Source organism: Aythya ferina (genome assembly GCF_964211825.1).
Source record: "Aythya ferina genome assembly, chromosome: 12".
Lineage (NCBI taxonomy): Eukaryota > Metazoa > Chordata > Aves > Anseriformes > Anatidae > Aythya > Aythya ferina.
In genome coordinates this window covers 21,085,459-21,107,601 of record NC_140308.1, presented here as the reverse complement: position 1 = coordinate 21,107,601, position 22,143 = coordinate 21,085,459, and the positions used below count along the sequence as shown (strand labels likewise).

The following is a 22,143-nucleotide window of genomic DNA, read 5'->3' as shown; positions in this document are numbered from 1 at the left end:
AGAACAAGAGTTTGTACCAAAAGTATTCTGCAGGTATGAAGAATTGCTAAGCATAGTTTCTAGTTTTTATCAATACTGAAATCATTGTTAAAGAAAAAAATAAGTACACCAAAGGAATAAGAAAGGAATTAAGGTATCTTTGAACCTAATACTGTACATTGATGATTAGGATGCTTGTGGTAGGCTCCTGCTGACTGGCATATGTAGTATATAGAAATTAGATAGAAATACAAGGTCGGATAATTGAATTGTTTTGGAGAGACTCCATTTGCCTTTATCTCCCTCTGTGGATTTGTGTGAATTTTCCTGAAATTCACTTTATTTTGTTTAATACCATGTTCTGTGCTACACAGCAAGAGAGCAGTAAGTTATCAGACATAGGGACTGAAGGGGAAGATGAAGATAGCCTTCTTGTTCCATAAGAAGTGGGAAGTGAAGCAGCAAAGACAGGAAGACTGATTCAGGAAGATAACATGGCAGCTTACAACATGGAGGACAAGAGAGATCCGTAAAGGTAAAAGTACTGACAAAATTTCACAGAATGCACTAGTGGGAGATCAGAATCCAAGGGAAACATCATGCCATGTGAGAAACAAGCTTTCATTGATCACAACAAGCCATGATGTTTCTATGATAGCACTGTCTAGGAAACCATTAACAGTGGCGAGAAGAGAATACAAAATCTGACAACTTTTTGTTTTGTTTTAACAGGCACACATTAAAAATACATCTAACATATGGGACACAAAGAATCTAAATAATGTTATTAAACTTCAGATAGATGTGAATCTCCAGGGAGATATTTTTTTTTACATACGCTTTTGAAGAAAACTTAAAAAGCATTTCCAGGCTTAATTCATTACTCTATTTTGTTGTTTAAAGAAACCTATGCAGAATTATTAAGTTACTCAAAATAAGCCCAAAATAGAAGACTGAGTTTCATAAACACTTTACGTATTTGTGTTTAATTTGTTGAAAATAGTATAAAATCTGCTCACATTTGGCATCCCAAATACAAATATTAGGAACCCAATTCCCTGATGCAGTTTAATTTTTAACAGTATGGTTTAAGAGTCTTCCAAGAGATATTGTGCATGCTTCCATTTTAGAATAAAAAGGAATTTCAGTAAGGAAAAATAATATTATGTGTGTCTTTGTACCTTATGAAGATGAACTGAGCTACTTTGTTAGTTTCTGTGCACATCTGCATTCTCTGCAGAAGAAAAAGAATACAAAATCCCCCCAACAGTATGTGATTTGGAAATATGTTGCAGGCACAAAGAATTAGGCTGAGAGATCAGATTGTGTAGAGAGTCTTTTACCTCTAAAATATAAACCTTCTATCTTCTAGCACAAGAAGGTTAAATGCAGAGCTTTTAAGTTGAGAAAATATGCAGTCATGTGAAAGGTTTGATAGCACTATATACCCACCAAAAGCTTAAATGTGCCTGACTGGTTTTATGGAAGACAGTAAATTAGTCTTTGCTTTACCTTTGACAGGTAAGAAGCAGTTCTTGCATGACCGGTGGCTATCACCGTACATCCGCTACCACACAGGTGAGGCGTTCAGTTTCAAAATGATGACTGGTAAGAAAAACAAGATGTCTTTCCTGGTTATAAATTTAACTCTTCTGTGATTAGTCTGGGCCAATTAGGACACCCCTGGGGTTCCGACTATGGCTCAAGTACAAGCTTGAAAGCCTGATTAGCTGAAGTCTCTTGATACTTGTTCTTGGTAGTAAATGCTGGCACATACAGTATTGATTTTCATTTAGATATCTTAATGTTTCTAGACAATCCTAGCAGATGTGGGCTGAACTCAGATCTACGAGAGTGCTGGGCTGCAATCTGCAAGCATTTTTCTTGACATTTTGTTTCATTTTTCCTAAACTTAACTGATTTGGAATCAGGAGATATAAATGAAAAATGCAGAGTTTGCCTATCAATCATGGCATGTACAAACATTGCTACTGCCCTTTTCTAACATCCTATTACCACTGGGTAGTTGGCTAGTCAAACAGGAATAAAAATTACACTGCAAACATCATAAGTTAGGCTTGATTTGTTGAGCAAGAAGCCTGACAATTCTGTAAGAGTTATATACCTCAGCCTCGCTGAAAATCAGCCTTGTTATGGCTCTGGTACGTCTATAAAGATTGTTCATTTCATATAAAACAGCTACCTGCACTGAAAGGCCTGAAAGGAAGAATGATGCTGGTTATAAATATAGAGGAAAATCTATTTGTCTGCCCCTTCATGCTGTTAGCAAGTCACACGATGCAGCCCTTATGCTGTTCCTAGGCAGCAGGGGGAGTTTTCCATGGCCACCTTTTGCTTTTATCTTCTGGCCTGGACTGAAGCACATCATCTCTCTTTGTCATATGAGATAAAGCAATGAAGTGTGACCAGTGCCACTGCATTGCACTCTGCCCACCAGGAGCACGTTAATGATAATGAAAAACTATACTGCACCACATTTAAACTAAATGTGAACGTAAGGCTGTCTGTCGGCAGACTGGTACAACAGTTAATGTCATAAAAGATAAATAGAAATTATTAGAATTGGCTTGGAAGGGATTTTTTATAGAGCAGGGTTGTATTCCTTTAAAGATACATTATCAGACTGTTAAATCTAATTTCAGGCTACTGGGCAATTAAAATGATTAACATTCTTTACTCATATAGTTTGATTCATTAAAGTTTTAAACACCCTTTACACACTATTTATGTTGAAAATAGAGAAATAACATGTTAAAATGTCTTGTATCATTAATCATTCAAATTTGCTGTACAACTACTTTCTCAAAACCTTAGCACTACAGTGAATATTTACAAACCTCAGAGGCATCCTTGAAAAGATGAACAAAATAAAATTCCTCCCCCACTATGTCCAATAGACCTTTGGTAGCTCCCAGACTCTTTATGTTTGCAAGAAAAATCAGGCAGAAAATTCCTAAAAATTGTTTTAAAAGTTATTCTGCCTAGTTATTCTGCCTGTGCAAGTCTTTTCACCTGGAGGCTTGCTTCTTTTTTTGGTATTTGAAGGTAGCAGTGTAGATGCTGTTACTGGAGCTGATAGGAACTATATCTATAAAGTCTTGTGTGCTGAAATTAATATATACTCTGAGTCTGGCACTTAGTTCTCAAATGTGTCAGATGGAATTTTGTATTATCTACTGACAAACCAGTTTATTAGATGGATATAAGAAGAGATCTTCAGGCTAGTAAATGCTGCCATTAGTTAGAGGTGAAACACCCTCTTCCCTTTACTGTTTGCATTTGTAACAATCTCTGAAACACTGTGAGAAAATAATCATGAAACTCAGAATAAAGTATGTGACAATTATAAACCATATATTAATGCCAGTCTTTTGAAGATATTAACTCTACAGGCTTAGTAGTTGTTCTAATGCTATTTATTTATTTATTTATTTATTTATTTTATTTATTTTTTATTCCTGCACTTCTGAAAAGGTCTGGACCTTTTTGAGAAAAACGCTGTAAAATACAACAGGTGGCTGGATATAATCTAGACTTGGCCCTATATTCTGGGAATCCAAATTATTGTGTTTGCCTTTCCCTGGAAGCAATGATAGAACTCCTTTTGACCCATGAACTGCCTCATATTGCACCAGGTAAGAAAGCTCAATATTTGCATGTCAGAAGTTCAAAGAACACATGGCCGCAGGAACATCCTGTTTCTCAGATAGGCCATAGGCCAGATATGCTGAACAAGTGTGGTCATTACTCTTTCTGTGGCACTATTAGTAAGAGGAAGAGGTGATTATAATTAGCCTCTTTGAAATCACCCAGGGGCTCAGCTGATATGTCAAAGATGTAGATGATATTAAATATGAAGACACGGCTATATTTTCACAGCTGGCAGCATGATCCTAATATTAATATCATATTTAGTATGCAAGGTTCTTTCACTTTGAGAATATCACGGAGTATTCAGATGCCCTCCTTGATGCCTATTTTAGGATCCATGTGCTCTCTGGGTAGACAGTAGAGAAGTGACTTCCTAATTTAAGTCTTCTGGATTAGATGCAACTATCTTACAGGAACTAAGGAACGCTACCTCCTAATTTGTTTACTTAAACAGGGTGCCCAAATTCAGTTAGAGGCAACTGCAGTGATCCTAGCATCATTAGTAAATGATACACTGGCAACAAACGTGCACCCAGTACAAGTGCCTTGTCTTCCAGTAAGATTTTATAATATGAGAGGATCAACTGGTTGTAGACCACACAACTTCTGAAAGATACCATTTTTTCTATCCTTGCCAGTTTCTCCCTTCATTCCATTATTCTTATTCTCCATGTAAGACTTCTTGACATAACAAGTGGCTCACTATTCAGAATCAAACCATGCTATTTTACAGTACCACATACTGTATCTGTTGCAGTTCTAACTCTAGACAATAAAGGGAACTGTCAGCTTCTGTGAGTGAGGATGTTTCTAATGCTGTTCCATCATTCATTTCAAGAGCAACATGAGCACAGCCTTTCCCTTGAGAGACTGACAGCCGCTATCTCTGCAATACTATAAGCTCTTGCTGACTTTGTGAGCAGAAATCCCAGAGGAACTCCTGAACTCCTGTCAGTGTATGATGCTGTAAACCAGTTCACCAGATTGGGAATGGAGTGATGCTATACCCTTGCAGAATAGGGCTGAAAATTAAGGGCTGTTTAGATGATGAATATACAGATCATACTACTTTGAAACAATTAATTTGCTTAACTTTTTCCTTCCCCAAATCCAGATGGAGGGAAGGATGTGGAGAAATAGTCTCCTTAACCTGGACTGAGATCACTACCTAGCTTTTTGGTGCTGTCAGCTATGTCTTACGTTTATGTCTTATTCAGTCTGTGGTTTCAGTGTTTTTGTGATCTCTCTGGTGTCACTGTGGAAGTCACTACTTCTATCCTTCCAGACTTTTCTTGTAAGTTTGGATGGCACAAGGGAAGGATGAGAGAAGGGAATGTAAATGTTGAAAGGAGCTTCCTTCTTCATATTAGAGTATGAAGAACAGGAAATACTCCTGCTGTATTTGCTTTACACACCAAAAATTTGTCCATCATTTTGATTTGTGACAGAGATTAGGCCTTCAAGCTGACCTGTTTGGTCACGTAGTATGGATATTGATTCTGATGCCCTGAGTACCTTTGTCTAATTCTAGCTCCCTCTGTGTGTTGTTGGATGTTTCCCTGTAAGGCTGTATATGAGCTCTACTCAAAGGATCAGTCAGAAATATATACTGAGCCAAAAATATAAACCCAGAATCCCACAAAACCTCACAGATATCAGTGAAATATAGAACAGAAATTTTTGCCCAGGTCTATGCCTTTTCTATTTTGCTAATAATCAAAATTAAATAACATGGGAATTACTTTTATTGTTGGTGTATCTGGGAAATGATTTTTCCTTTGAGTTTTTTGGACTTATTATGCCTCCCATTGATTTTGATTATTTACAGTTTGACAAGGGGAACACAGGCAGCCCATGCTGTGCGAAAGATCAGAGGTGCCTTCATTCCTCAAGGCTATTGCCTTCTTTAATTCTTCAGCGTAGGATCAGTGAACTGATTGCATTTTATTCTATTTGACACTTTATATTTCACATTTCTTCATCAAACTATTGTAACATACTATCTCTTAAAGCACGCTGCTCTCTGAGAATATATCCCTTTTGCCCTGGCCGTTATTATAACTGTTTGGTGACTTGTAACAGCAACTTTCAGCCACTACCCTGATGAATCGTCCTTCAGTTGAAGTGGATAGGTTTGAGTATCTTGTTAATCTGCTTTGTGCTTTTCTTTTTATTTTTTTTTCTGCTTTTCTTTTATTGACATTATAAGTATTTCATATTAAATCATCACATGACATAACTTGAGGGCAGTTGTTCTTTGAATATTTCTTTAGCCAGGATTGCCTTACAGGCCTAAGGGGAGATTTTTTTTTAAACTGGAAATGCTGCATGCCAAATCTGCAAGTACGGAGCACAGTTCAAATATTTGCAAATAAAAATAAATATAAAATCAATTTGGGCATGCAGTTGCGTGTGCATTTTTGAAAAATGTCCTCTTGGACAGATATTTTTTACAATGGTGAGAAAGAAGACAAAGGATATGAGTGTTTAGAGTGTTACTACTTTCTAAGTGATCCACTTTCTATTAGAAAATAGTTAATGTAAGTATCTAAAATAGAAGTTAGTACCTAAACAGAAGTTAGTTGTGTCAAACCTGACTTTGGGTCATGGTTCCAAATATTGTGGTCAAATAGGCTTCTCTCTCCTTTTCTCTTTCTATACACTATCTAGTACCTATTTCCACTGACTAATATTTGTGCTGTGGGTCCCTGTAGACAAAAACTTGGGTGAAGTTAAATCAAAGTCTGCAGTAATTTCATAATTTGTTTATGAAGAAATGCTTGTTTTCAGTTGCAGTTGGCATCAGTCTAAATGAATCAGTAAAATGGGATGATCTCAGCTCATATAAATAATAGCAGCCTTCTCCTGTTAGAAATGCCTTTCTTCTGGAAAAAGCAGTTGTCCCACATTAATGCATTTCTAATCAAAAACACTATGGCCCATATGGTATTTTTTAACACATTTGAGAACCCTGGTTAAGACAGAGTCCTAAATGTACTGAAAACTGAAGTTCATTGTTGTTCAACACTCAAGAGACTGTACAAAGAGTATACACTTGTATTTCTGTCTTATCCTGCCTATTAGTTTTATAGCATAGGATCTCTTTCTCTTTCTGCCTCCCCTTTCTCTGTTTTATTTTATTTATTTATTTATTTTTTTTGTGAAACGGCCTTCGTTTTACCATATTACAAGGTTTACCCTCTCTCTCCCTCTTAAACATAATGAACTGCAGAAAATGTCCCTGAGGCATAAACAAAAACCAAGAGGAGAGCATCCCAGGATACCGGGGAATGGGGGAATGGTGAGGAAGGAAGTCCACAACAGTTCAGAATAACAAAATATTGGAGCTTAAGATAGAACTTGCATGTTGAAATGCTGCATGAAAAGAATTTTTTCATATTCTGTGAAAAAAATATCTTAAATATATATTTTTGCTTCTGTTTATTGTTTAAAACTATGGCATCTACTTTCTCTGAGTCATCATTAATTGATTTGCCAGAATTTCACATTGTAGCATGCAAAGTAGAAAAAAATTGTGAATTACTAGAGTCAGTATTGTAGATTACCTGAAAGTGCTCATGCTGTGGAGGTCTTTCTAAATCTAAACACATATTCCTGTAAGTGGCTTCCAGGAATATGGATTCACTCCTGGGATAGTGATTATCTTCTCTGGTCAGTAGTTCTTGCAATGCTCCTTCTTGCTTTGTTAGAAGACAGGTATGACGTTTACATTTTTCCAGTCATTGGGGACCTGTCCAGATCACTATGACTGTTCAGAGATAAAACCAAAGAGAAAGCAGCTTCACGGTGACATGATCCAACTCCCTCAGTGCTCTTGGGTGCATCCTGTCGTGCTCCATGAACTTTCCATGAACACATGAATGGTCAGAAAGCTTAAGCGCTCCCTGACTGGATCTTCCTCTACAGTGGGCAATGCTTCATTCATTCAGCTCTGCTGAACTCAGGTTCCATGAGTAAACAGGGATCTGGAAGCCTGAGGGTAGACTTTTCAAGTAAACACAGACTCAAAAATACTCTGTATCTTGACCTTTTTCCATGTCTTTTGTCACTAGGCCCTGTTCGTTGACAGGCCCACCTTTTCTTTAACTTTGCGTTTCTATTGGACTTGAGGAAACTAAGTTGAGGAAACCAAAACCTGTTGTCCTTTACATTCCTCACTAGTTTTAACCCCAACTGAGCTTTGTCTTTCCTAATTCCACCCCTACATATTTGGGCAATGTCAATGTCCCCACTCCCACCTTCTGTGTGTTTCATTTCCATATCTGAGCTCAGCAGGAGTCCCTTGTCCATGTTGGCCTTCAGCCATGCCTGCTTAACTTCCTGCATGTTGAAATGGACCATTCTGGGCTTTGAGTAGATTTTATGTGACCTAACAATTCAAGATTAAAAAAATATATATATCATAAAATAAAATAAAATTGGTTTCCAGTTCTGGCTTGCTATTTACAAGGTAATCAAATATATTTCTTGTGCCTATATTAGAAAGCAAAACTTGCCTTCATGGCAAATTTGGCTGCAGAAGAAGGAAATGGAGGAATGAGGAATGGCAAAATGATTTAATTTCAGCATGCACAGCTCACAGCTTGAGGAAAATTAAGATAAAATGATTAATTCTGTCTCGAGAACCTACAGTTCAACTATTCTTCCTAGCAAAAAAAGGCTTTATACAGAGTGATCATTTAGTTGACAAACAGTTCTGTTTCTTCATTTTATTGAATAACTTTTCCTTCAGAAATTTTGCATCTATTTTTAATCAGAAGATTTTAAGGAAAAAATAATCACTGGGCACTATACACACTGCTTTTTGACAGAAATGTATCCTCTTCAGTGCGGAACTTATCCTGCCTCTGGGCATGCACGACTTTTAGATGGGCTAAAATGTGTGGGATGGAAAAAGGTCTTATCAGAGGCATGCTTAGAAAGAAGTAGCTATCTGAAATTATTGGTCAGCACACCAGGACTCTCTTTCAACTGATCTGAGGCTACTTCTTCCCACAGTGTCAGCATCTAATGCTTATTCCAGGAGCGTAACAGAAGCTAGAAATTTAGTTTGCATATGTTGACACACTGCAGGAAAACCAAGAGTGACAATGTGCTTCCTCTAGTTAACTTACACTGCCCTTGTGACCCTGTAGCATTTTTCACTGATGTACTGCTGTAACATTGCTTGAACGACATTTGTCATTTGCTGAATGTTAACCTGCAAAAATGCCATCTCTTCTCCTTTACTTTGAGACAAAATGTGCACTGCAGCCCCCAGTTTTTGGGGGTAATTTTATTCTCCTCTCCTGACAGACAGTATTCCAATAGCACCATATGTCAAAAACTCTAACCAATTCCAGTCATGTACCCACACTGTCCAGCTGTCACTGCTATAATTATTGAAACTAAAGCCCAGAGAAGTTTGTAGTTTTGGAAATGCTCTAGTGTCCTTAGATCTTTACTACTGATGTTATAGCTGATTAGGACCCTGACAGCCTTCTGTTGGTCTCTTGAAAACTGCTGTAATTCTCATTCATCATGGAAACTAACCAGCTGCTCCAGAGCCATCCCATCAAATGTCTTGCTTGATGTTACACTTTGCTGTTGTCCTGACCTTGATAGTTTGGATGTTCAAACAAAGGCTACGTATTATGTTGGAGTTGCTACAAAAGGATCACATTAACTACATTTGCCACAGAAGAATGAAAATACTTTCATATAGGTGCCTGGTGTCACTGTGAAGACTTGTACTAATCTTCACTCATTTCTTGTTCATCCTGCTATGTTTTCATGACCATTCCATTCAAGTGATATGCAGTGACCTCCTGAAATGCTTTCCTGTCAGTTTGGCACTGAACTTTTGACAGGAGCATGTCTCTTAGAAGAGACTCAAAATGATTCCTGTAAACAGAGTTTTGAGCCTTCTCCCCTCATGACTTCTATCCAAATGTAGAGAATTTGAACATCATCTGATTCTCTTTGAAACTTTGGTCTCAGTAGGGAGTTCAACTATTTGCTTTTTCTATTAAAATCTTAAACTTGAAACTTTTGGGATCTCAGGGTGTTTTTAAGTTTTAACCTTTTTGACATCCTTTACATTCATATCCATTGCAGTTCTAGATATGTGTAGTACATAAAGCAGCACCTATTTAGATTGCATTTTCACACTATATTCTGTTTGATCTCAATAATCAGCCCTTCTTGTACGCATTGTAGCAGCTTCACAACACTGACAGTGCTTGTCTGGTTGATTAATTCACTTAATTGTTTTTTATTGTAAATATTATTTATTATAAAGTCTTTTATGTTTAAATAATAAACACATAACTTAGATGGCTTATATTTTGTTCAAATAGCAACTTATAATCAAGCATCTAGATTTCAATATACTGACCTCAAACTTTGGTTTCCTAAACAGTTTTGAGATGCTAGGTAAGAGATGTTTTGTTGGTGAGATTTTAAAGTGTGAGTACCAGGACTGAGTGGAATTCCTAAGCTAGAACAATTGATTAATTTGATGAAAAAATGAATGAAAATGAATGATGAAAAAATGTTTTCAATTTATACTTTAGCAATTGTCTTTCGACAATGTAGAAACTATTTCAATGCAAGTGATCACCAAAAAAGAGGAATTTGATATGCTGGTGAGAAAGCTCTGAACGACTCTGAAAAATTGGAAGAAAATCTGGTGTGTTCGTTGTGCAGATCACTAACTCCTGTTTACAGTAAAGATGATGTAGGTTTTTTAGTGTTTTTGTTTTGTTTTGTTTTGTTTTGTTTTTTCCCCACATCTGAATAAACATAATAAATAATCCCAGACATAAACTGTGACTAACTTTTGGTTAAAAAAGCTTAAAAGCTTAAACAAACAAACAAACAAACAACCTTTAATGACCAGATTGGGAAAGAATTAAGAGATTTTGTCTAGTGGACCATTTCTCTTTCCCCTACATCAGGATACAGAAGCTTCCGTTTTCTTGCTGACTGGCATTTAAGAGTGGCCTGAATTTAAACATTTCTGGAGTATTGGTTTTAACTGACCCCGCTTTTGGTCGTCTTGTTAGTCCTTAAAGTGAGCTGTATGATGGGTGAAATGTGACTGTTCAGTAGGAGAAGGAAGTCATCAGTCAAAGAGCTCAATACATCTTGGTGACAAAAAGACATGGAAAGAAAGTAAATAGAAAAACAACTGGAGATGTAATCAGTAGCAGAGGGATGTATAAAGGGAAACATGACACATGGATTGTATCACAAATAAGAGAGCTGAGTGAGACATCTGCACTGGTTATGTCAGCAGTGAAAGACAAGCCTGAGCAAATGGTCGAGGACAGCAGGCAAAGAACAAGTGATGGAAAGAATATTTTGAAGTGCTGTACGATGTGCAGCATAAAATAGATAAAACAGTTTTTAGAAGTTTCTCTCTACAAATGATGGAGAATACAATTCTGAGGCGTAGAAAAAAACTTTGTAAGAAACTTGAAAGAAAAAGGTGAAAGCATAGGTGCAGAGCTCTGGCTATTACACAGGAACCAAACTTACAAAAAACATCCAGGACTGAGACATGGAAACTGATTTTCTATTTTTATTTATAAAAGTGGGGGGAGGTTTGTGGAAAAAAAAAAAAAAGCTCACATCATAGTATATGAAGAAAATACAATTTTAGGTATTTGTAAGTGATATTTGTAATAAGACAAATTGGTGTAGATACAACATAGCTGAATCAGCTGAAACCTATTTTTTTCAAAATGGGCTTAGCCAGCTATCTGGGAGAACTGACATGTTTTAGGGGTTTATGGCCACCCAAAAACTTAATTCGGCTAATAGAAAACATTTACAGTGAGTTAAGAATTGCATTTAGAGAAGAAGCCAGTAGATGGATTTATATGGTCACAGGATTGGAACAAGCCAGGTTGCTGCTACTGCCTTTGTTCATTTTAGGGTTGGCTTTTGAATTAAAGGGAGAAGGGGGAAGAATTATATTGTGTGAGACAGTGAAAAAATGTAGCTTCTCAGATGATATTCATCTTATGGCTTCATTAGAGAACCATCAGAGGTTCCTCAGAGAAAATATGACCAATAAACAGAAATTCAGAGCGAGGGTCCAGCACATAGAATATAAGGAATGAAGGCTGAGACAATTTAAAGAACTTCAGATAACTACTCTTTCACTTTTATTTTTCTTTCATCTTGTTTGTCTCTTGTTTGATAATAGTGCTATTTCGTCTTACCAAACCACGTCTTTTGCTTTAGTAAAATTATCTTCCATATATACTTTTTAAAAATGGGAATGTGTGGGAAGTAGCACTCTGGTAAACTGTATGCAGAGCTTTCATACTTAATCTAATGGATCTAAGTATTTCTTAAGCAATCTGGAGAGAGATTAGTTGAGGGTGCTCTTACAACTGATGGCTAAGATACTGCTACCAATTCATAACACGTTTGAATGCAGTTGTATATGTTTGAATATTCTCGGTGATGTAAATGTCAAGTCCATTTCCCTCTTGTTATATCTAACAAATAATTGGGAAATTTTGTAGAACTGTTGGATCTATGTGAACAATAGTCAAGTGCCCACTTTTTGTCTACCGTGTGTAATCTGGGAGAATGGGGTGTTTTAGTTAGATTTAACTGAAATTTGGAAACCACTGTAGAAGGCAGTAGTTGATTATACATAGTTTTCTTATCCTCCTGGAATGTATTAGTTATGTGCAACACGTTTAACTCTATTGTTACATATTATTACCAAAACACCTACAAACTTAACAGATTTACTCTATACATTGCAGTGGAAATGCAGCAAAATAGTTCAAATAAGGAGTTTAGTAGCATAGTAAGTACTAGTTTGAGTTGGGTATGGAAACTCTGCTTGCACACAAGACATGAAAGTATTTCTAACAGAAAAATGCTTGAATAGAATTTGAGAAAAGGCTGGGGTTGCATTTTATATATAAATTTTCATATGCAAACAATGGGTGCTTCACAGATACGCTGTCTCTTAATCCATGAAAGCAATGCTTAGAGAAGAGTCACAGATTTTGTGAATAGAAAAAAATTAAGTGATTTATTGACTTATTGTACCTATGCTAATTGAGGCAAGGGAAATACCCAGCTGTCCTATGCAACAGTAGAAATATGTTTGTTTAACATAGTTATGTATATATACAAATAATGTAGTTATTTTTTATTTTTAATACTTAAAAAAATCTGTCATGAAATTCTTTGATTTTCACTTTCATACTACTGGGTTGGCATGTAAAGAAAACCTTGTACTTAACAGGCACTTTGAAAATTATTCAAAGACAACAGATTGCTTTTATAAACTTTTTATAAAGTTTTAAAAGACTGTAGCAATAGTCATATAATTACAGTGATAGATTGATACCCATCTGCTTTACTAGGAAGAATTGTTACTTTAGTCCAATTTCATAATTACCTTAATGTTGACGTAGTTGCAGTTTTGTATTTTATTTTTATTTTTTTTTTAATAATAGCATGTAATAGATTGGGGGAAAAAAAACACAACAACAACCAACAGCCGAGAAAATAATAGCTGTTCATAAGATACTACTTCTTTTTTTTCAAGTTGACAGTGTGGTACAGAAGTCTGTGAGGCAGAAGAATGCCAAACTTATTTTTATCATTATTGCTATTATTGCTGTTTATTACAATAATGCACTTTAAATTTACAGGCTTGAGCCATCATTGATATATACACTATATGTGTAGCTATACATATCTAATTATTTGTGGAAGGCATTAGTATTGTAAATACAGCTTATCTTTGTTATAAGAGTGGCATTAATAACAGAATTTCATAAATGCCACCATATAGTACGGTAATTTCAAGACTCTCTGAAAATATGGTGTATTGTAGCTAAAGATGTTCACAAATACATGTTTTGTGTATATGGGAAGGGGGAGGAGTGCGGTTTTGCTCTTAGCATTCTTTCTGATGCATAAATATTAGCATTAAATAATTTTGAATACCTTGTTTCCTAAAAAGATTAGTAGCTCTTCTCTATGTGATAAATTGTGCAAGAGTTATTGTTCACACCAGTCTTCATACTGTATTATTCTGTGAAGCTTTAAATAACCAAGTCCAAATTATGCTCAGCAAGCTGTTGAGAAAGCTTGGAGAAATCTGAGAGCTGAAGGGCCAGTTTGTGCCCTGACTTACATCCTGTACTGACTTCATGCTGGCTGTAAAAGGTATAAGGCATTACAGGATTTGATCTGTGGCATTTAATTTTGACTTGGTTCTTTTTTCTTTTTTTCTTTTTCCTTCTTATTCTGTGTTAATGTAAAGGAATATTGGGCCTATATATTGCTAGTTTGTGCTTAGCAGCATTTCCACCTCATTTACTTAGCATCTCAAAATTTACACAAGACTTAATAATAATAAAAATGTATCTACTTGCTTTGTTACTAAAACTGCAGTTTGCATTGGATCACAATTGGAATCACAAACTGCATTTGGAACTATTGTACAATAAGATATATCCTTTGTATGAAATATACTTATCTCTTTGTGGCCATACATACATGTTTGTTTCCTAAAAGCAGTAAGTAAATGCCAGTTATTTCTTTGGGTGCATCTAGATTGTCCCCTCTCAGTGAGACTTTCTGCAGTCTATGTTGCTCTGTTTGTAGAAGATATCCCACTTGCTATTTGCATCTAAAATTATGGGCATGGGGGATTCAGGCTGTGTAAATTCAGCTTCACCAAATGAATCAACAAATATGATTCACATATTTCACCACATATGGATCAACAAATCCAGACAGTTTTGTGATACAAAATACTAGTATATCATTTTGCCTGAATTTATATTTCAGCCTCTCTTCTGATTATCTAGGGAATGACTTTTCATGGTAGAAACTAAAGAAATTGAACTAGGGGTTCTTTGGAAGTAGGAGTAATTTCATCATATTTAGGTATTTTCACCTGCATTTGTTCCCTGATCACTTCGTCAGCAAACAAACCTCCACTTCTGGGTATTGCTAAATGATTGGCAGAAAGTGCCAAAAACAGTGACGTTCAGGTATAGACCTTGTATTAATTCAATCTGTGACGATAATTTCACACACCAAGTGAAAGAGGTGAACTGAGCAGTTTCCACTGAGTTTAAAGACAAAGTGATGTATTCCACTTAATGACCTATGCAAAAAAGTTGTTTGGTTTTTTTTAATTCTTGAAGTAATTAGATGCAAGTCTGTTTAATAATAAGAGTGTTTAATAAGTCTGTTTAATAATAAGAGTGTAAGGCCAGATAGTGCACTTGCTTTTTTTTTTTTTTTTTTTTTTGTACACCTTGAGTATATATATTGTGATTAATAGAACGAAAACACTAATAGTTTAAATGGAAAAAAGAAACAAACACATAGTGTAATTGCTGTTTAGTCCTCAGATCTTTCCATTGTTATTTTCAAGTGAGGAGGAAGCTCACCCCCAGACATCTGCTGAGCTAAAAAACAGATGTTGCCTTACTGGATAGTACAAGACAAAGTTATGCTACTATTCATCGTTAGCTACAGTTTGTTTTTATAATGGCTTAACTTGGCCGTAAATGTATCGGGGAAGACAGTTTTGAGTTACAAGAATCAGAAAATTAATGCTTTTTATTTTATTATTATTTTTTTAATTTCTATTTTTTGGTTAGTGACTTTAGAAATAACTGGTTTGGAAAACCTTGCTGGTTTATCCATTCCCTTCAGTCAAGATTATTGTGTAATCCTAGTTTGGTTTATGAAGTCGCAATTTTGTGTTTTCCAGGTATTCAGTCACAAGTTCAAATAACAGATTCCAGCAAAATTGTAAACCATTTGAATTATTCACTGAACCTGCAAATACACTGAGTAAAATTACTAGTAGATATCATAGACTAACGAGAAAAATAAATGTGGGCTAGACATAATTATAGTTAACCTTTGCAACTTGTCTGAGACAAGTAACGTACACTTTCCCTAAGTGACTGAAGAAAATCCACTTGAAATTTTGTTTCAAACTATAACGTACGAAAAAATGCTTCAGAAAAGAAAGTAACCTTTTTCAATCACACTGTAGAAAAGCAGTTGGTGAAAACAAGAGCTTTGGGATTCCAGATCATGGTATCCCTTCACCACTGCAGCAGAATTTCCAACCTGCTTCCACAGAAAAGATAAAGATGTTCTTCATCTCCCTCAAAGCTGTGAAGTCTGTCTCTTAAAATTCTTCCTTAAGTGGCCTTTAGAAATTTTTGCATAGCCTTGTCACATCTTCTAGCCCAGTTGCTCTCTCATGGCCTTCATTACCTAAGAGAACTAAGCTTCTTACGTTCTCAGGAAGTTACAAGAGGGTGTCCATGAAGTCTCTCACTGATACATTGTTCAGACACAAGAGATTTTAAGCCTTTCATAGGAAAGCCATCATAAAGTGAAGGAGTGTTGAAAACTTGTTTATCCCAGTTCCAACCTGACATTTATAAGAGCCTTGTTTTTTCTGTTTCCTTGTAGAAAGTTTTGGAAACTTATTCTCATCCAAGCATAATTTTTGAAAGATTCTTTAAGGAAGCTATTAACTCTAGCATATGGAGAATTTATGATTTCTGCAAGTGTTATATAGAAGAGACCCTCTCATGAGAGCATATGATGCATTTAACTCAAGTTGTGGAATCTGCCTCTATATCTGGCAACGACTGCAAATTTTCTGAGGTCTCTATATCAGAACTCCCAAGCACAAACTGTCATTGAAAGGGATGTAAAGTTATGGTATGTTATGCTTAGGTAAAAAATATTGACACAATATTTTTATTGTTTTGGCAGACAAGCCATAAAGCAAAGATGTGTACAATTTCAAAACCATTTTTAGCATTTACTTTTGGATTACATAATTGATGCTCAGTCATTGCTTTTCTTCCTTATCTCCCAGAAGCATTGGCTGAGTTTCTAAAATGTATTTCATCTCATGCAGATAACTGTCATTCATTCTGCTGGCTGAAAGTTTTTAGGGAAGTAAGGAACTATTAATTGCCATCTCTATGAGGAACTGTGGCTCTTCTCCATCCAGAAGCCTCCCTTTCATATGAAAACTAATCTATTTCATATGATGGCTTTTACAAAGAATTGGAATCCTCCTGGTTGACCATCTCACCTCTGACCAACTACCCCAATGAATCTCTTTTAAAAAAGATGCTTATTAAGAGTTTTGCTTTTCACTTTAGAGTATGACAAGAAAATACCTTGTGGGGAGGGTAAAGATCATTCTTGCCCAAGGAGAAGGATTGTAACATTGATGACTGATGAAAATAAGGTAAGGTTTTTTTAGTGCAATTACACAAGTTTCTAAATTCCATATCTCGCACAATGAAGTTTATTTGTAAGATAATGTATATGGTTAGAGTTAGTTTTGTTGCAACTTAACAGTTATCAGCTAGAAATAAGTTCACAAATCCCTGTGTTTTTGAGCTACATTCATCTACAGGTAGCTTGGCAGACAGTGATCTGCCCCACAGAGAGCTTTGGCTGCTCATGGTCTTGTTATTTCTCATACTGTTTAACTCTTCTTCAGGTCTACAGGAAATTCTACTACCAAGGACAAAGGACTTATTTTTCCCTAGAAATCAAATGTGCCTCAAATATTAGGGCCCTGTTGTTGAAGTCTTTTTGCTGACCCATTAAGAAGCTTAGTTTTAACAGATATGAATTAATTAAGTATTAAAAATAGCTCAGATAGTGTGTTTTCTGTCAGGAAGCACAGTGATCTGTGTAGGCTAGCTACTGAAGCTGGCAGGAAATTGAATTACTTCTGTAAAAGATTTTATATGTTCTATAGGTTTATATAAATTTCCTTTCAAACCTGGAGTTTGCACGCCAAACTTTAAAATGAGGAAGTGAAATTGTAGTCCTGTTACAATGGAATGCTTGACCTTAATTATTATCACACAAATAACTTACAAATTAGTACAGAAGAAATGAAGTAAATAATGTAATTAGGAAATTATACCTTATTCTTAAAGTCCTTAGAAAATGAGCATTGTGACTTAAGAATACAGCTAATGAAGGTGTTTGTAATTAGTGGTTTTGATTCTTTGTTACCTTCTTTTCTCCTCCTCTTAAACAAACACACAAAGAAAAAAAAAAAAAACGAACAAAAAAGCGAACACAAAATCATTGTAGACCAAACCTGTTTATTTTTCTCCAAGACAAAGACTCAGTGTCTAGACTTCTAAACAAGTGCTTTATCCTTGAAAATCAAAATAAAATATTTTCATGTAATCAGTAAATTTTACTGTGAAACTATACAGCGGCTATATTAAATGATAAGAATAACTACTATTTTGAAATTCTGAACATCATATAATTAGACCAGCCTTTAAGAAATAGTCAGAGTTAAGGCACATTAGAATGTATTCCACAACATGGAGACAGCCCTGACAAAGAAACATTATTCTTAGATTTACAATTAATTACCCTTATGTCTATACCTTGCATTCAATTTGCATATCTTAAAAGTGCTGTAAATTTCAGTTATTTAAGATCATTCCGCTTAGTAAAAGTTTCTATAGTGATAACTTTCTCTTGATTATGTAGTTGTGAGGTCAGTAAATCTGACATTACTTTGCTCTACAATGTTATAATTTTTCTTTTTTTGTGTGTTTTTCATTATTTTGCTCCTTGTTCCTTCTGCCCTCTCATTTATAATCCTCCGAACAACCAGTAGATAGAGAAGTCTGGCTAGAAGACGAAGTGAGTGGTCACATTCTCAGATGTTATCTTTTTCCCAGAACGCACTGGTACTGGGTGTCTGACATGTTCTATACATCTTTCTAGTGTCAACCTCATTAAACAAATACAACTTGATGTATAGCTCTCAAGAAATGAAATTTCATGCAATGAAATTGCTCTATTCCAGCTTGTGTTGTTCCCCTCTTTTTTTTTTTTTTTTTTTTTTTTTAACTTCAGCAGTAACTTTGTGCATTCTTGATCCTCAGTATTGTCACGCTTCTGTGATTGCTGTTGCTAATTTTGTACCCTAAATTTATCAGTGTTTTTCTGTTATTTAAAGAAATAGCCATATTTTAAATTCACAACTTAAAGTTTGCTGCTGTCTAAACAAGGAACGTAAGGTTACCTCTCTGTTAGATGTCATCTACTATTTAGAATGTGGTTCAGTATGTTTACTTTGGTCAGATATGTATGTGGTTCTGGTCTAAATACGAGATGTAGCTATTGCAACATACCTGTTGTAAATGTCCTAGTCTTCTATAGGTAATTATAGATACTGTTTTATTGTCTAATTCAAGGTTAACACAGTATCTTGTAAGCCAGAATGACATTGAACACTTTGCCAGAATAGTAAATACTACTCTCAGCCTTTTTTTTTCCCCTACAGCTTAAAAGAATTTTAAAAAGAAATATGTTTTCAAACTAAAATAAACCTTCTTTAATGAGACTATATATTATTTACAGAAAAATGCCACTAAACTCAATTAGTACTGGCCTCATCACTGTGTAGAATTTAAGTTTTTTTTTTTTGTTTTGTTTTGTTTTTCTAATGTACTTCATTGAAGTCATTTAGTGAATTTGGGGCAATATTCTATTTTTAATCAAGTTTAAAAGTATAATGTATGAGAAAACACTAACATACTGTATGGATTTTTGTAGATGCACTGTCCCTGTCCGTCCCTCCCCCCATGCCTTCCTCCCCCCCATTGTTAGTTATTAGAGTTATTGTAAAAGTTGTTATACTGGTATTTTATACTGGTATTTTTTATTTAATATATTATTTTATAACACTGTTAATTAAAAGTAGTTTGCTGGACAATAGCAGCCATTTTAAACATTGTCTGTTGCCCAGAAACGCATCAACAGTGGAAAGCAGAACTATTGTATTAAAGTAATGACCAGTTATACTTCATATACTAAACAAAACCTCAGAGTGCGGTACTTTTAAATACTACTTTATTGAGCTATCTAATTGTCATGAACTTTAATGCTGAATATATATGTTTTAAAATGAAAGAATGTGTTTGTTTTTTATTATTATTATTTTGTTTGATTGTTTTCTTTTGTTTTGTTTTTCCCTTGGGGCATGATGTTGAAGTTACAGGAAAGAATAGGGTGGAAGATTCATTCATTTGCATTCATTTCTGCTTCTGAATCTCTCCTTGGCCTTTTAATGTATAGTTTCAAAGATCTGAAGTTAAATACATTTATCCTGGTTTTCATGGGCTTGATACAAGCAAATGTTAAAGATGGCACTATTCTATTTGATTACAATATAATGTTTCTAATAAAATGATTTTTGAAAACCTTCCCAAAATTCCAATAACATTATTTCAAGGAATATAACATGATAGTGGAGATTAGATACCCCTAGAATACCTTGGCAAAAGTATTCAAGTAGCAAGAGTTTTTCTGTTCTTATGTCCTATATACATCTGTTAAATTACTCAGAAATCTCATTAAATAAAGCTAATGTACTTGTAAAACAGTAGGGAGAGACAGTATATCATTGTAACTGTTAAAAAGAGCCATTCTGGCAAGGAGGGAGCCAAGAAGGCTAGGTGTATGCTGGTCAGTGTAGATGTTTCTAGGCTATAAATCTTGGCCCTTTCCTGCCTAGTTATTGTGTATTTCTTTAGGTGAGAGATTGATTGTAGCAATGGAAGATGAATTTCCCATAGACCCTTTCTCTCTCTCTCTCTCTTTCTTTCTTTTTCTTTCTTTCTTTCTTTCTTTCTTTCTTTCTTTCTTTCTTTCTTTCTTTCTTTCTTTCTTTCTTTCTTTCTTTCTTTCTTTCTTTCTTTCTTTCTTTCTTTCTCTCTCTCTCTCTCTCTCTCCCTCTCTCTTTCTCTCTCTCTCTCTCTCTCTCTCTTTTTCTCTCTTTCTCTCTTTCTTTCTCTCGTTCTCTTCCTTCCTTCCTTCCTTCCTTCCTTCCTTCCTTCCTTCCTTCCTTCCTTCCTTCCTTCCTTCCTTCCTTCCTTCCTTCCTTCCTTCCTTTCTTCCTTCCTTCCTTCCTTCCTTTCCTTCCTTTTTTTTTTTTTTTTTTTTTGATATATAGTCCTGATGCCTCACCAAGCTGATAATGCTTTCTTTTTTTTTCTTTTTTTTTTTTTTTTTCCTGAAATCATTTGTTTCAGATTAAAAGCATGAAAGAGCATGGAGAAACACAGGAAAGTTTGTCTCTGCAGTCAGGCAAAGATGAGGACATGAAGATGTATAACTGTCCCAGGTGTGAGAACAGTACAATTTATACCCTCGGGATTTGTGACAGGTTTGCCTGAAGGAGAATGATATAGGGTAAGATTTGAGAAAGAGCCTTGGCATTTCTTCATTATGCATTTTGAGCGTAGTAGTTTATTTTTTTAAGTATTGATAAGTTGTGCAACAGCACTACTATAATATTCACTTGTCTAATGCTGAGCAAATTGTGTAAGAGCCCACCCTCCCCACTCCATTTATCCTACATACTGAATGTAAAAGGGAATACATGAATATATATAGATGCTGAATTTATAAGGATCAGTATAGTCACAAATGTTGTACAACATGTCAGCATATCATAAAAAGCAGGCTGTTCTATACAAAATACTAGCTTAATCTTGGAGATTTAAAAGCCTCATTAAAATGTGGATAAAGTCCATGTATGGAATGGCAGCATTCAAAAGGTTGATGTTGTATATCTGTGGTGCAGGAATTTTAACCATTACATTTGAATGTCAGTCGACTCATTTGATCACAGATGATATTAGCATGTAAAAAGTTAAGGTGATGATTTGCTTCATATATATCTCGTAACCTGATAGGATTTGTTGTTTAAGGCTTGGGGATTGTCATGAATACCCTTGGTCCTTAATTTGTGAAATCTGAAATTCTGAGATAGATCTGGTGATAGGAGCATCTCATAGCAATCAAATTTTACATCACAGAACTTCCAGGCAAACTTCATAGCTTCTGCTAAGGAGACACCTCACTGTTTAATTAGACAGAAAAAATGGCTTGCAAAGTAGCCTTTCCCTGTGCTGGAGAGATAATGAGAGAGCATGGTTGTGACTGGGATGGGAGCCTGGTTAGAGTAGAACAAGCACTTCTAAAAATCAGGAGGGCATGTCCTCAGCTGCTAGCAACTGTAACACTGGAAATTGCAAATATTCAGGTTCTTGTATGTTTATGTAACGTAGCTGCTCTAGCTTTGCAGATGGTTTAATTTTACTGAAGGGTAGCATTTTATCCCACTTACATTGTTGTTTGCTGGATTTGCAATAATCTGATTGTAAATTGTATAAATCTGCTTCGTAAAGCTAACAAATCAGTAACAAATATAAGGATTCAAATGTGTTTTGTCTTGCTTTGTTTTTTGTTTTGTTTTCATGGAGAAACTTTGAAAGTCAAGCAAATACTTTTATCTTGACCTTTCTGCAACACTGCCCCATATTCACTAGTTGTCAGCACATGTTTGTCTGGAGTCATTCGTCACTGCCATCCGTCAGTCCTTTGCCATTCCCATCA

General features: G+C 35.4%; 1 long non-coding RNA gene across 2 annotated transcripts; it reads left to right on the top strand.

The window, feature by feature from the left end:
- The first annotated feature begins 450 nt into the window (after positions 1–450).
- Positions 451–21,972, top strand: LOC311443146. 2 transcript variants are annotated; one of them, XR_014697092.1, is made up of 5 exons: positions 451–514; positions 1,501–1,557; positions 3,475–3,635; positions 16,854–16,942; positions 20,775–21,972. It is a non-coding gene; the product is annotated as an uncharacterized lncRNA (long non-coding RNA). The 2 variants fall into 2 exon arrangements; XR_014697093.1 differs by lacking the exon at positions 16,854–16,942 and having other exon boundaries at positions 459–514.
- The last annotated feature ends 171 nt before the right edge of the window (positions 21,973–22,143 follow it).